Source organism: Marmota marmota, unplaced genomic scaffold (assembly GCF_001458135.2).
Source record: "Marmota marmota marmota unplaced genomic scaffold, marMar, whole genome shotgun sequence".
Lineage (NCBI taxonomy): Eukaryota > Metazoa > Chordata > Mammalia > Rodentia > Sciuridae > Marmota > Marmota marmota.
This window is the reverse complement of record NW_026000037.1, coordinates 42,772,502-42,786,509: the sequence shown is the minus strand read 5'-3', so window position 1 is coordinate 42,786,509 and position 14,008 is coordinate 42,772,502.

The following is a 14,008-nucleotide window of genomic DNA, read 5'->3' as shown; positions in this document are numbered from 1 at the left end:
ATTTTAATGAATGGCAAAACTTTATTTTCCTGTGCTTGCTTAATAAATGTGAGGATTATCTATATTTCCTTCAACCAACATTAATTGACTTTTATCTCTGAATCTTAAGTGACAAGTTAAATTGCAGAACAATTAATGTCTTAAATATAATGTTTCATAGAATTAATATCAAAATATTATCAATAGCTATCACACATTTTAACAAATTATAACAATATTTGTCTGTCTTAACTGAATTTTCTTTGAAAAGCCTCAAACTTAGCTTCTTGGGGGACTCCAAAGGAATTCTCATCCTCCTTCAGATTGTCTATCTAGAAAGAAATATATTTACAAAGAAACCTTTCTAGCAAATTTTCTAGAAAGAAAACTCTTTATTTAGAATCATATAATGCTAAGAGTAAAAATGTCAAGTAAAAGGAGTGTCACAATTTAAAAGGATATATCACCACATTAACAAATATTTTAAAGATGATTGAGAATATTGACAGAATGTGGGGGGAAAACCATCTTCTCTCAATTGTCTATGCTTGTATGAATTGTCACAGGTCTTTTGGAGAGAAAGTAATGTTTGTGAAATTTAATATATGCATTATTGTTGTTTCAGAAACTTTATTATTTAGAAGTCTACTCTATACAAATAGTCACATGTACACAATAATCCAAGAGAGCTCATCGTCATATTGTTTATGGCAGCAAAAATATAGATAAATTTTAATGGTGGGAATGGTAGTAAAACGTGTTTATGTGAAATACTATGAAGCATTCAATTTTTAAAAAGGTACATGACTTCATAAAGGAATGAAGATATTGCTTAAGTATATTGTTAAGCTTTAAAACACTTTATATTTTGTAATCATACATATCAGGGAAATAGAATATTCACATACATTGAAAGGATAAGTAGCATACAAAATTATAAAAAGAAAATACAAACAGAAGAACAGAGAAAAACATTAAGTTTTCTCTGTCCTTGCAGAAACTGGTTCTAATAAATTATAGATAAACTGGTTCCAATAAATTTATTTTTAAACTCTTTTCTCTCTCAAGAGTCCTTTGGGAAAGTACTATGTCCTGGTCAAATGCCTGATTTACCATTACCTATAAAATATGACAGATTAATTTCACTACATTCTATAAACTGCTGCCACTTATATTCATTATTGCTCTCATCATAGCTATGGTGTCCTAGCAATCTTGTAATGGTTTGAATTCCCTGCAGCTAAACACTATCATAATTTACTTGTTAAAGAAAACTCAGGAGTTGAGATGAAATCTACATCATGCAAGTGAGTTTATCAAAATAAATGTATCGTTTTTTAAAAAGAAATATAGTACATATCATATGCTCATTTTATAGTATATGAATAAAAAGATTTATATTAGTCTCAATTTGAAATTCATTCCCATATGTAGCTATATATTTTTATTCAAATGATAAATGCATTTTCATTCTAATATGTCCAAAGTCATTTCTCCCCATGAGCTGGCTGCGAAAATTGAAAGATTTCAAGATTTCACCTACTCAAATTTCTCCCTTACTAAGAATGATACCTGTACAGAAGTTACATTTAATGGAAAATTGATGGGATGGCAATGGAAAGTTTATAATACATATTTATGCCCCCAATTTTAAACATAAACAAAACAATTTCTAATCTGTTCTATTCACAGGTACTCTTTTGATAATTTTCAACTCTCAAACATTCAAACCCTCAATCATGTAAAGTAATTCAATGTTCCTTAAATCATTCGTATAATCAAGATTAGATGATGCATGATTAGTCATTGTTACAAGAACATGGGGAGTTGTAAGTAAATATTTATAAATTATAACCAAGATGTGATCACTGTGGTGATATTCATTTTTCCACAAAAAGTGATGAAATAATCATCTATCGCAATGTTGACAAGCTCTTTTGAATATAATAAAATATAAATATTAAACTATCAAGATCATGATTTTTCTTCTCGTGGGCTTAAATTGTTGCCCATAGAACAAAAACACTTCCATATAAAAACCTATATTTTAAGTATTTTAAGGTGCTTTGTGTTTTGTTCAAAAACATAAATAACCTTTTTTTTTTTTTTTTTTTTTTTTTGGTACTGAGGCACTTGACCACTTGGCCACATCCCCAGGTATTTTTTGTATTTTATTTAGAGACAGGGTCTCACTGAGTTGCTTAGTGCCTCACTTTTGCTGAGACTGATTTTGAGATTACAATCCTCCTGTCTCAGACTCCTAAACTGCTGGGATTACAGGCATGCACCACCACACCCAGCAAAAAAACTCTTAATTTTTTAATATATTTAATCCTCATAAACATGCCCAGGGTATACTGTGTAATCTTCATATTAGAGATGATGAATGTGAGTTTCAGATAGGACAGAGAGCTTATACAAAATGCTATAACACAGATTATTTAACAAAGTGTGGGCTTGAAAACTTAAAACATTATATAATAAACAACAGAAAAATTAAAAGTGGCCAGGAATTGATAAAGAAAAAAATTCATTGATATAAAATTGTACACATAGACTTAGTAGGAGATAGAAATATATGACCAGCTCAATAATTGTGGAAAAGTCACTTTATAAAAGGATACATCCATTCATAATAAATATCATTAATACTTTAGTAACTCATTTCATACATGATAAAAATGATGGAGAACAAAGTTACACTCCTCTTCCCCTTCATTTTTCGTGCTCTTTATAAACAAGCAAGGCTATAGGATTAAGGCTATGCTGCACGTGCCCCTACCTTTGCCACAGTCTTTTTAGTTGCACAGAAAACCACGTAGTTACTAATGGTCACTGAGTTGTGGGTGGCATCTGGGCAATTTTCAATTCTCTTTGACTTGGTCATGGATACACTGCAAGTTCAAAGTGACAAAGATCCCTAAAGAGCTGCCTCATGCAGATTTGGAATCCATAAAGTCAGAAAACAACTGTTGCTAAGTCATTAAGATCGTGTAATTAACTCATTAGTGCACCATAGCCTGCCTCATCATCAATAGTGCAGGCGAAAGATTCAAAACCAGTGTCAGTTTCAAAAACTATAAGCTACCCAATACAAACTTAGGCAAAAGATGTAAATACATCATAGAAGTGAAAGCAAAAATGGATTATGAAATAAAAAAGAAGATTCTCAAACTCACTATTAAATGTGAAAATGCAAAGCAAAACCACAGTTTTATAGTTCCATGCCAATCATATTGGCAAAACATTAGACGTTTGACATTTGACTAAACTATTAGCTAAAAAAGTAGAATATTGAGGGTCAGTAAATGATTCCCCAAAGTAAAGACCTCAGAAACAAAGTTTCTCTCCTTCTCTTCTGTTCTTATTCACTGTTCCCCTTTCTCCTCATATGCCAAGGAATAGAAACTAGAATTTGTCTTCATTAAGGTGGTTATAGACACTGGAACATGTTCTCCCCCAGATGAGTCATAAAGGCTAAACATGCTACAGTAATCTTCTCCTGCCTTCCTGTCTTTGAGTTAGCCATAAGGAAATTCTCTGACCTACTTTGCCTAATAGTAGATCACAAGGTCCTCATTTAAGAATGGGCCTGACCCCATACCTAAGAGGCAGAGAAGAAAAGAATAATCTAGCAGATGGGCATTGCTGAGATTCTCCACTCAATCTATTGCTCTTAGATCAAATCTCTTTGGTCCAATTTTATTTCTATACAGCTTTCTATATTTTTCTCAAATGGATATTCACCCTGGGTTTTATTGGTGTTCATTTTTGAAGTCTATAGTGTTAGGTAAACCTGATTAAATAAATGTATTATGTTTTTTCTCTTAATAACCCTTTTGTTTTTTTTCATTATAGGAGAGTTTGGTCATGACCCCTTATGACAGGTGAAGAAAGAAATTCACTCTTGGTTTTCCCCTGAGCTATCATATTGGCAAACCTTCAAATATCTGACAATGCCAACAGTTGGCTAAAGCATGGCATAACAGAGACTTTTATATATATATATATATATATATGGTGGGTTTTTGGTTGAGAAAATCTTCTTAAGGAGACATCTGACAACATTTTACAAAATGTTAAAAGTGCTCTTAACTTCTTACATTCAGATGGTATGAGCTTTATAAGCCCTTCTTTGACTCCATCCTGAGAAAATTCTTATACTTGTGCTAAATCATACAACCTTTCATTATAGTCATAACAGATACTACTTATCTCAGGTGGTGACAAGCCAAACACTTGGGGGAAATATTACAAGTAAACTATTTTGAAGCAATATCTTGTTTCCTCACCAATTTACTCCAAGTTCTAACAATTTTAATTTCATACCTTTATTCTTACATATAGCAGAGGAGTTGGCTCATGGTAAGCACTTGAGCATTATTGTTTAGTTTGAAATTATAAAGGAGTTACTATGTACAAATTAGTTTCTATGCAATGTATTTAATCAAGACATTGATTGTAAAGCAGAATAGGAACTGAATAAGCATCATATCAATAGTCTACATGGTGAGAATTTTTGTGGGGAAGCTGTTAAAAATAAATATATTTAATATACCAGGCATGGCTTATTATATATAACTTCCTATTTTTTTTAAAGAGAGAGAGAGAGAGAAAGAGAATATATATATATATTTTTATATATATATATTTATATATATATATTTTATATATATATTTATATATATATATATTTATATATTTTTTTATATATATATATTTTTATATTTTTTTATATATATATATTTTATAAATATATATATATATATATATATATATATATATATATATATATATATATATATATTTTAGTTTTTGGTGGACACAACATCTTTATTTTTATTTTATGTGGTGCTAAGGATCGAACCCAGAGCCCCACGCCTGCAGATGAGCGCGTTACTGCTTGAGCCACATCCCCAGCCCTGAACTTCCTAATGTTTAATTTAAATATTATTTAAAGGTGATATTTTTCTATTATTGAAAAATTATTTAAAGTATTATTTAGTATTGTCAACTAAGTGTTGTCAATAAGTGTTATTAAGTATTATTAAAGTGTAGTGTCAAGAGCCATCCATGGGCTGTGTGTGTGAGCTATGTGCATTTGAGTGCACGAGGGGACTGGACTGACATTGCTGCTCTGTCTGGGCTGTGCCACGTATGTGTCCTTTTTGCTCGCTCTGTCTATGGTCCCCACACAGCACCTGAGATGAGGGTGGCTTTCCAAGATGTCAGTCAATCTGCTGACCATAAGACATCACCAAGCCACCCTCTGTTTACTGTAACACAATCCCTTGCCTTGTTTGGGTGGAATATCTCGAATGTCTTTCCCCAATAAATAGGAGGGTTTCAGGCATGCTCTCTTTTGCCTGCCTCTCTTTTCTCCCTTGTGGGAGCTGAGGTCGAGGAGCTGTCACTGAACCCCCCAAAAGGTATTTTCTGTCTCTGTTTGGTTATTTAGTGGCCAGCCCAATTTACCTGGATTGACCCTGACTGATTCAGTCCCTTGTCACAACAGTGTAGGATACTTTAGATGTGACAGAAATCTGTTTGATTTAGAAATGGAACTAGAATCCAGGAACAGTGACACATTCCTATAATCCCAGTTACCCAGGAGGCTGAGAAAGGAGGATTGCAAGTTCTAGGCCAATTTTAGCTTTGCAAGACCTTGTCTCAAAATAAAAAATAAAAAGGATTGGGGATGGAGCTCAGTGGTAGAACACCCCTGGATTTCATTCCCAGTACTGCAAAGGAAGGAAGGAAGGAGAGAAAGTGGGGACTATGGGCGTGAGAGGGAAAGGAAGCAAGGAAGAAAAAAATGGAAAAGTTACTTGTGAATTTTTTTTTATTATTATTTCATGTATTGTATGGTCCTTTCTCTTTCACAAGCTTCCTGAATTCAAATGTCTGTGAAATATCTGAGCACAGTAAGACTTGATGACTTTCTGATTGGGAAATGGCAGTGTTCTATAAATGCAAGGAGTCTCATCTTTATTCTTTTGTAAATTCGTAGTATGCATTCCATGACATATTGGAGATCAATATATCTTTGGCTTTGTTTTATGTAGTTGGACAGGCACAATAGTGACTGAGAGTTCAGCTGGGTTTTTAATTGAATATGCTCCTAAAGATGAATCAAAACCAATGAAAATGACTTATTTTTAATTTCCTTTGGGGACATATTGCTGGCCTGGCCAATACTGAATTGCCCTATTGCCTTGTTCTCTTCTGTTTGAGTTTCTCTCTTTAAGCAATACTGCAATAGCTTCTGGCTATGCAATTAGGCATCTCTGTCTGCCTCCCCTTCAATCTTTTTCTCCTTATTAAGCTACTAGGAAAATGTTAAGCCCCTAGGCATCTGCATCTATTAATAGGAAGAGAAGATTAACTGTCACTGTTGCATAGATTCATGATTAGCAGACTGCTGACAGAGTTCTCTTTTATTTCCTCCCTTTTAGTAACAAGAAAGCCATGGGCATCATTGGAATATCATCAAGTGACTCTGCAGTGGGGCTTCTAATCTGATTCTGATGGGAGGTTGTTGGTCCTCCATCTTGAATTTTCATCCACAGAATTACCACAAAGAAAACAATTAGACATTGTCCAAGACTTTGACATAATGAACAGAGAGAGAGAGGTCATGTGACATGTGAGAGAGCCTGAAAGCCAATGACAAAACAGAGCGTGGCAAAAAAATGATCTAGGTTCCTGCTAATTCTAACCCATTATACTCAAATTGTTACATTCCCTTGTATGTCAGGATTGGAAATTAATATCGTTAAGTCAAATATTTAGAAAAACATTTTTCCATAACAATAGACAAGTTTACAAACAGAATTGTCTCAGTAGAATTACTGGAAAATGCTGGGCCCTGTGGCACACGCCTTTAATCCCGGTGGCTCAAGAGGCTGAGGTAGGAGGATCATGAGTTGAAAGCCAGCCTCAGCAATATAGGAAGGCCCTAAGTAACTCAGTGAGACCCTGTCTCTAATAAAATACAAAAAGAGGCTGGGGATATGGCTCAGTGGTTAAGTGCCCTTGGATTCAATTTCCAGTACCAAAAAAAAAAAAAAAAAAAAAAAGAGTTAGCTGTAAAGCCAATAGGTATGTTTGTGGGACAAGGCATTCTACAAGATTGTTTAATTATTTAAAAATGTTATCTTCAAATTATGCTATTTTCAGGAAAATGGATGGAAATGGAGACCACTGTGTTCAGCAAAATAAGCCAGCTTTAGAAAGTTAAGGATTATGTGTTTTTCATATATGTGGATGCTAGAGGGAAAAAGGTTTAAAAAGGGATCTCATGAAAAATAGAAGGCAGAACACTAGACTAAAGAATGAGGGACAGTGGGAGGGAGGAGAGAAGAGAAAGAGGAGGTACTGGGGAATGAAATTGATATGTTATATGCATGTATGAACATCACAGTGAATCCCATTATTATGTGTAATTATAACACACTAACAATATATATTTTTTAAATGTTATCTTTAAAACATCAGGGGACTCTCAATGCATATCATCCATTTTGGTCTAGCATTTTTCCTTTCCAGAAAAAGACAATTTTAAAAACATTACTGCATTAGCTAAAAATTGGGCAACAGGGAGGTAGAAAGCATCATAATGAAGAGATTCTCCAAGTGCAGCACCTGGACCAGCAGCATGGGGATCACTTGGAGAATGTTAGAAATACAACTTCTCAGGCCACGTTTTACCTTTCATGAATAAAAAACTCTAGGGAGGGAAGAAATCTGTATTTTAAAAACCCTTCTAGAGACTTTGATGCACACTAAAGTTTGAGAACCCACTGGAAGCATTCATTAAGAATATGGTCTCCAAGGTCAGCCACTGGGTTTGAGACCCAGCCTACTGCTTAGTTGTCCAACCTTAAGCACTTCACTTAATTTCTCTGTTCTTCAGTGTCTTCTTCTGTAAAACCAAGACCATATTAAAACTGCTTATTTCTAGTTGTTATAAAGATTTAGTGAGTATATGCAAAAGGCTTATAACAATACATGATGTGTTATAAGCATCATGTATATGATCATTACTAACATTAACATAGCAAAAAACTGATTTGCAGAATTGGATTGATTTGAATTTAGCCTCAAGAATGTCTATAAGCAAAAGGGCTATTAGATATTAGGAAAAAAGTGGAATGAATCTGACAAAACATTCCGATGTGCATACATAAATACACCAAATGAATCTCACCATTACGTACATAGACAAGAAATTAATTAAAAAAAACTACAAGTAAATTGTAGAAAGACCAATTATTAACACAGGGAAGAAAGCAGGGAATAGGAAAAGGGAAGAGGAAAGAGAAATACTGGGGTCCTCATCAGAATAAGATAATTATACAAGCATGGAATATGTGAAAATGGATTCTACTGTCATGTATAACTAAAAGGAACAAAAAAATAATTAGAAAAAGTTTTGGAAATGGTTCTTGTGGATAATACAAGCCTGTGTTGATGAACAAGAAGAACTACCTCAGAATTCAGGATATTTGTGTACTCCACACACAGTAGTTAAGAGGCATTTGCCACAAAAGTGTGATAGAAAACAAGCTTCATTCCTGAACATTTCCTCATGAGTTAAGGAAATATATACATTCTATTGATAACAATTCTCAATGCACTCATTGATTCTTTGAGAGAATGAGTATGTTTCACCTGTCCCTGGCCTATTGTCGGTTCATAGAAATCTACAAAGGAATCTGTGAAAGAAGAAAATACTTAAAAAACCTCTGCTTAGAAACAAAGGGTTGGAACTGGTCATCTTCCACTCATTCCCCTTCTTTGCTCTGTGCTTCTCAAGTTAGAATGTGCCAACACATCATCTGGGGGTCTTGTTCAAACACAAGTTGTGATCCATTGAATCTCTGGTGGGTCTTGAGAGTCTACATTTTCTAAAGAGCTTGCAAGAGACATCAACACAGATGGCTCAGTTTACTGGTTCCATGTTGCAAGGATTTATATCATGTTTGATTATCGATAAACCTTATTCATTCTTTTTTCAAAACACAGTTTAGATCTTCCACCTCCATCACTGCAATTCTCTTTTCCTACTACCACCAAAGTCATTTTTTCACACAGTGCTTTGATCATATTCACCCTGGGGTCAAAAATTTTCAGTAGATTTCCTAGGATGAATTTATTGAGCATAAAGAGGAGGATTCAAGAAGAATTACTTACAGAGGTGACAAATTCATTTTAATATATGGATGAGTTGCTTTGAAAATGACAGGAATTATCATGAAGGAAGAATGGTCATCATGACAAAAGGCATGAAGGAAGTGTGGGCTGGTAAATGTGAAACGCAACCTCTGGTGAAGAGATGTGCACAATTGGATTTTAAGAGCAGGTAAGGACAGACTCCAGCCTGTATCCAGAGAAATGTGACAATATAGAAAGCTGAACAGCAAACTACAAGTAGTTTGGGCTTACCAAGTCATAGAGTACACATTTGGTATTATTCAAGCTCTTCAATAATTTAAATTGATTTTTAGACTCAAGAATCAGTGATTCACAAAATCAGCTTATTTAAGTCTGATTTGAGAAATCAGGGTTGACTTAGTTGAACACTAAGCAACACTATGTTCTGATTATCACAGAGTCATTGATTCTTAGCTGTTCATTATCATTTCCCTTCATGACTTTCATATTCTAGTGGTTAGATTTTCTAGATTGTTTTTTGAAATGCCTTGTGGTTCTCCTTCCTCAAACCACCTGAGAAAAGTGGGATACCAAGTTCTCAGCCATACTTACTGTGTACACTATATAGAAAAATTTGTGAATTAATTTCCTCTTACCTAGAGCAGCCACTGCTATCAAAGCTGTAGCTGTGGTCTTTCAAGGGAATCAACTAGAGTCAAGGTATAAAGACAGCAGGGTCTGTTAGTCCTAAGTAGTTTGCCTTTGGGCCAGACAGATGCTACTCTACCACATAGAGATGTGGTATTTGGAAAAGAAATTATCTCAGTCACTTTGGGCTGCTATAACAAACTATCCTAGACTGGATGGCTTAAATTACAAACATTTATTTCTCTCAGTTACAGAGGCTTGAATTCCCAAACAAAATTACCAGCCTACCTGCTGTCTAGTCAGGACCCTCTTCCTGATTTGCAGACAGCTATTGGTAGGTGATAGATCTCACACAGCCAGAAGAAAAATCTTTCCCATCCCTTCTTTTATGAGAGCAATACCACTAATGAGGACTTTGAGACCTAATTACCTCCCAAAGGTAGTACAATCACTTTGTGAGTTAGGATTTCAACATGAAAATGTTGAAGGAACACAAACATTCAGTACATAACAATACTTTAGAAATTTTCATATTTTTCACTGGAAAAGTGGACAAAATAATTGATGTTGAATATTTTGAGAAGATTGAAAGTCTAGCTCGAGTGGCATGCCTGTAAGAGTTGTCAGTGAATTTGAATGTGGTAGTTGAGTTTGTATGTATTTCTTTGCTTCTATTTCCTGGAAGGGACTATGGAGAATTAATATCATTTCATCCTTAATATATGATAGAACTCATCCAACGGTAAAACCATCTAGACCTGTTGATTTCTTTTTGAAAAAAAAATTAATTTTTGACTCAATTTAACAGACATAGGTCAATTCAGATTATCTAATTTTTAATAATGTATGTTGTTCATTTTGCAAATGTCCCATATCCTTTGGGTATTTCTGTTTTCATTATTCTCTTTGAATTTCAGTTTGCACAGTTTCTGCTGATACATCTTGAAGGTCACTACACTAATTCTTTGTTCGTGTCCGATCTGACTAAAGTCTATCAAAATCATTCTTCATTTCTATTATTTTGATTTTTATTTCTAGCATTTCCTTTCGATTCCTAGAGTTTCTATCCATTTGCTGATATTATCCATATGTGTTCTAGATTTTCCAATAGTGCCTTCATGATGATTGAAATTCATTGTTTGTTGATTCAGGATCCATATCATATTTGATTCCGGTTATAAAGCTTGCTTTTCTCTCCAGACTATTTTCCTTGTTTTTTAGAATGCCCGGGAATTTTTGTTGAAATCTGAATATAATGCATTGGATAATTGAATCTGAGGTAAACAAGCAGTTAATGTGAGGTTTTATGTTGGTCTGTCTGCCTACGAGACAGGCTATGTCTGTTATAGCTCCAGTTGTAGGCATCAGGGACTTCAAATTCCCCTAGTGCCCTTGGTCTCCTGTTATCTTATCCTATCTAGCCAGACAAAATATGTGGCCGCATCTCTTTCAACTACAACTCTCTTATTATACTGGAAGCCTTTGAGTGCTGTGTTAAGGTATGGAAGAGGAGAAGAATACTATAATTTTGTGGTTAAATCTAACTATAAGTGAATCAGTGCCCTTGTGTAGTTACCTTTGTAGGAGTTTCTTAGTTTTCTCTTCTTCATCACCTCCTACTTTGGTGAGACAGGAAACCTACAGGGCAGAGGAGTTGGGGAAATGTCCTTCCCCAACACTGGATAAGGTACAGGTCAAGTATTTTTCTCTGGAGGGTGGGATTTTATTTTGGAGAATGCCTTGCTCTATTTCAAAATAGTTAATTTTTCTACTCCTCCTGCCAGATCCACTAGGGGATTGCTTTTGACACTTCACCATGAAAATGTGGTGTGGTTTCTATTATGGGGCAGACTGCTCAGAAAACGAACCAAGTCCATTTTGTCTGAATTGGAGAGTTTTCATTTAGCCTGTTGGCAACTACTCCCCACAAGAATAGCCTGGATCCTGAGCATATCAAGGTCTTTAAAGGCAAAAGCCATATCTGGGTTTACATAGCTTCAAGCAAGCAGGGGTATAGAAGCTGAATTGAGCAGTTAGAGAGACAATACAATGGGTACATTGGTATTTCCCATGGGACTTTCCAGTTGGCCTAGCAGCAAGCAAGCAGAAGGAAAGTGGGTCAAAATGACCCTAGTTGAGTACAAGTTAGAGAATGATTACTAACATCTAGACAATCAATCTCTGACAAGGTACATTGCCCCCCAAAATTGGGAAGCAAAGAGAGAACAATTTTACATTGTATAAGAATTGCCATTTTGTGTTACCAAACATGCTAAGCTAAGCAACTATTGGTAGGTACAGAAGTGGAGTGTTCCCATGGGAGAATCATTTCTTATATGATAGGGAGTCTCAGGGTAAAATGGAGTCTGTTTGGACATTGCCCATATAGCTTGGCCCATAAAAGTTTAGAGTTACAACCCTTGTGAGCATGGTTCCCCCAGTTTCATACTCAAGCAAGTTCACATTTGACTTTTAATAAGTCATCAAAGTTCCTATTTAAATGTTCTTGTGGCTTCTCTTAGAAACCTAGTGTATTAATAGAAAATGTTAGGTATCATGGGACCAATATATCTGGAAACATATCTGCCACTGAAAAGACAGTTGCTCACAGTTTCTAGAGGAGAGTCATACTGTGCTACAGTGCCCACAAGAGGATGCCCAGGGTCAGTCAGGAAGCAGGGAGATGGGGAAAACTGGTTTTCATGGGCGAAAACAGGCAAAAAAAGAGAAAGCAGTTTTATCATTGTCTAGTTTGAGTAATTTCAGTGGTCTCTGGGGACTAGGCACTGTGCCTAAGCATCTGGGTCTAGGGTGATTAGAGCAGGTGGATAGTTGTTCAGAATATCCAATAGAGGAGGTGTGTGGGCAGTGGACTTTAGATTGGCTGCTTTTTATTTGAAAAGTATGCTAATAAGTGAGTTTGTTTACAATCTCTAGGAAGTGGTTAACCTTGGTAGAGGCAATCTTTCAAGGTCAACAAAGTATCAGAAAACAGACAACAGAAGACATGTTTAATGCATGCTCCAGAGAGTCCTGCTGCATGCAAGCCAATCTCACCTGTGACTCTATTTACCTGTCTTTCCAGATTGCACTGTGGTGGTTTTCACTGACTCTAGTTATCTGGTGGGATCAGTGAAAGTCATAATTTTCATTTTTCTCAGTTTTTTCATGTGGTAAGAAGGGGATTAATGTCTTGTGAACTTTTTAGATATCAGAGCTGAAACCAGAAATCTTCAATCCATTTTTAATTGTTTTACTAATTTTATTTCCATGCCAGGCCTAAAATATTTGCAATAGCTTCCAGTTTCTAAAGCATTGTATTGAGAAAATTTCTTTTTATAGAAACTTTTTGCAGCCTAGGAATGGGAGGGCAGTTCACTCATATAGTACCATGAGCTTTTATTTGCTTTAAATTTAAGATAAACCAATGAAAAATGTTATGATTATTTTTGTTATTTGTACAAAGTTTCCTGGAAATTATTTTACATAACAAATTAGTTATTCAAATATTATTTATGGAGCTAAGGAATTAAAGACAAATAATTTTTCTGGTGTTTTGTGTTGTCAAAAACTGGTCTATGACCCTGAAGACTCAGATTTGAACTTACTAATTGCCAACTGGATATCTTAACAAGTAATTTATACCCAAATTTCTCAGGATGTGAATATGCATAGTAGCCTATCTAATTTACAGTGTAGTTGGGCATGTGAATGTTCTAAATATATATTGCAAAGTACTACATAAATGAAGAAAGTAATCCTTATTGATAACTTCCAAGTAAATCTTCCCAATTGTCGGTATTTAAAAGAGTCAGTTTTTAATACTAAATCAGAGAAACCCCAACCTTAGACCAAACGTGTTAAGAACAAGTAAATTGACTGATGAACGGGGGACACTAGGGGATTGCTTTTGACACTTTACCAAGTTATTATTTTGCTTACTCTCAGCCAGGCAACATTACCTAGAAACTCTGATATTAGAAGAGTAAGTGCTGAGCAAGCAAAGTGAAGAATGACACGTAAGCTTATTCAAAATAAGCAACCAAGTTCATGAGTTCTCAGGGAAGCTAATTAGGAAGTACAGATGGCTTTTATGTAGAGTATACTCTTGTTGGTGAAAGTCAAGGGGAAATCACTGTACATACTTATATATCTGTTGTCCAGACCATTAAAGGGATTTATGTTCCTGGATTAATATTTTATTTTTATACACACACACACTATG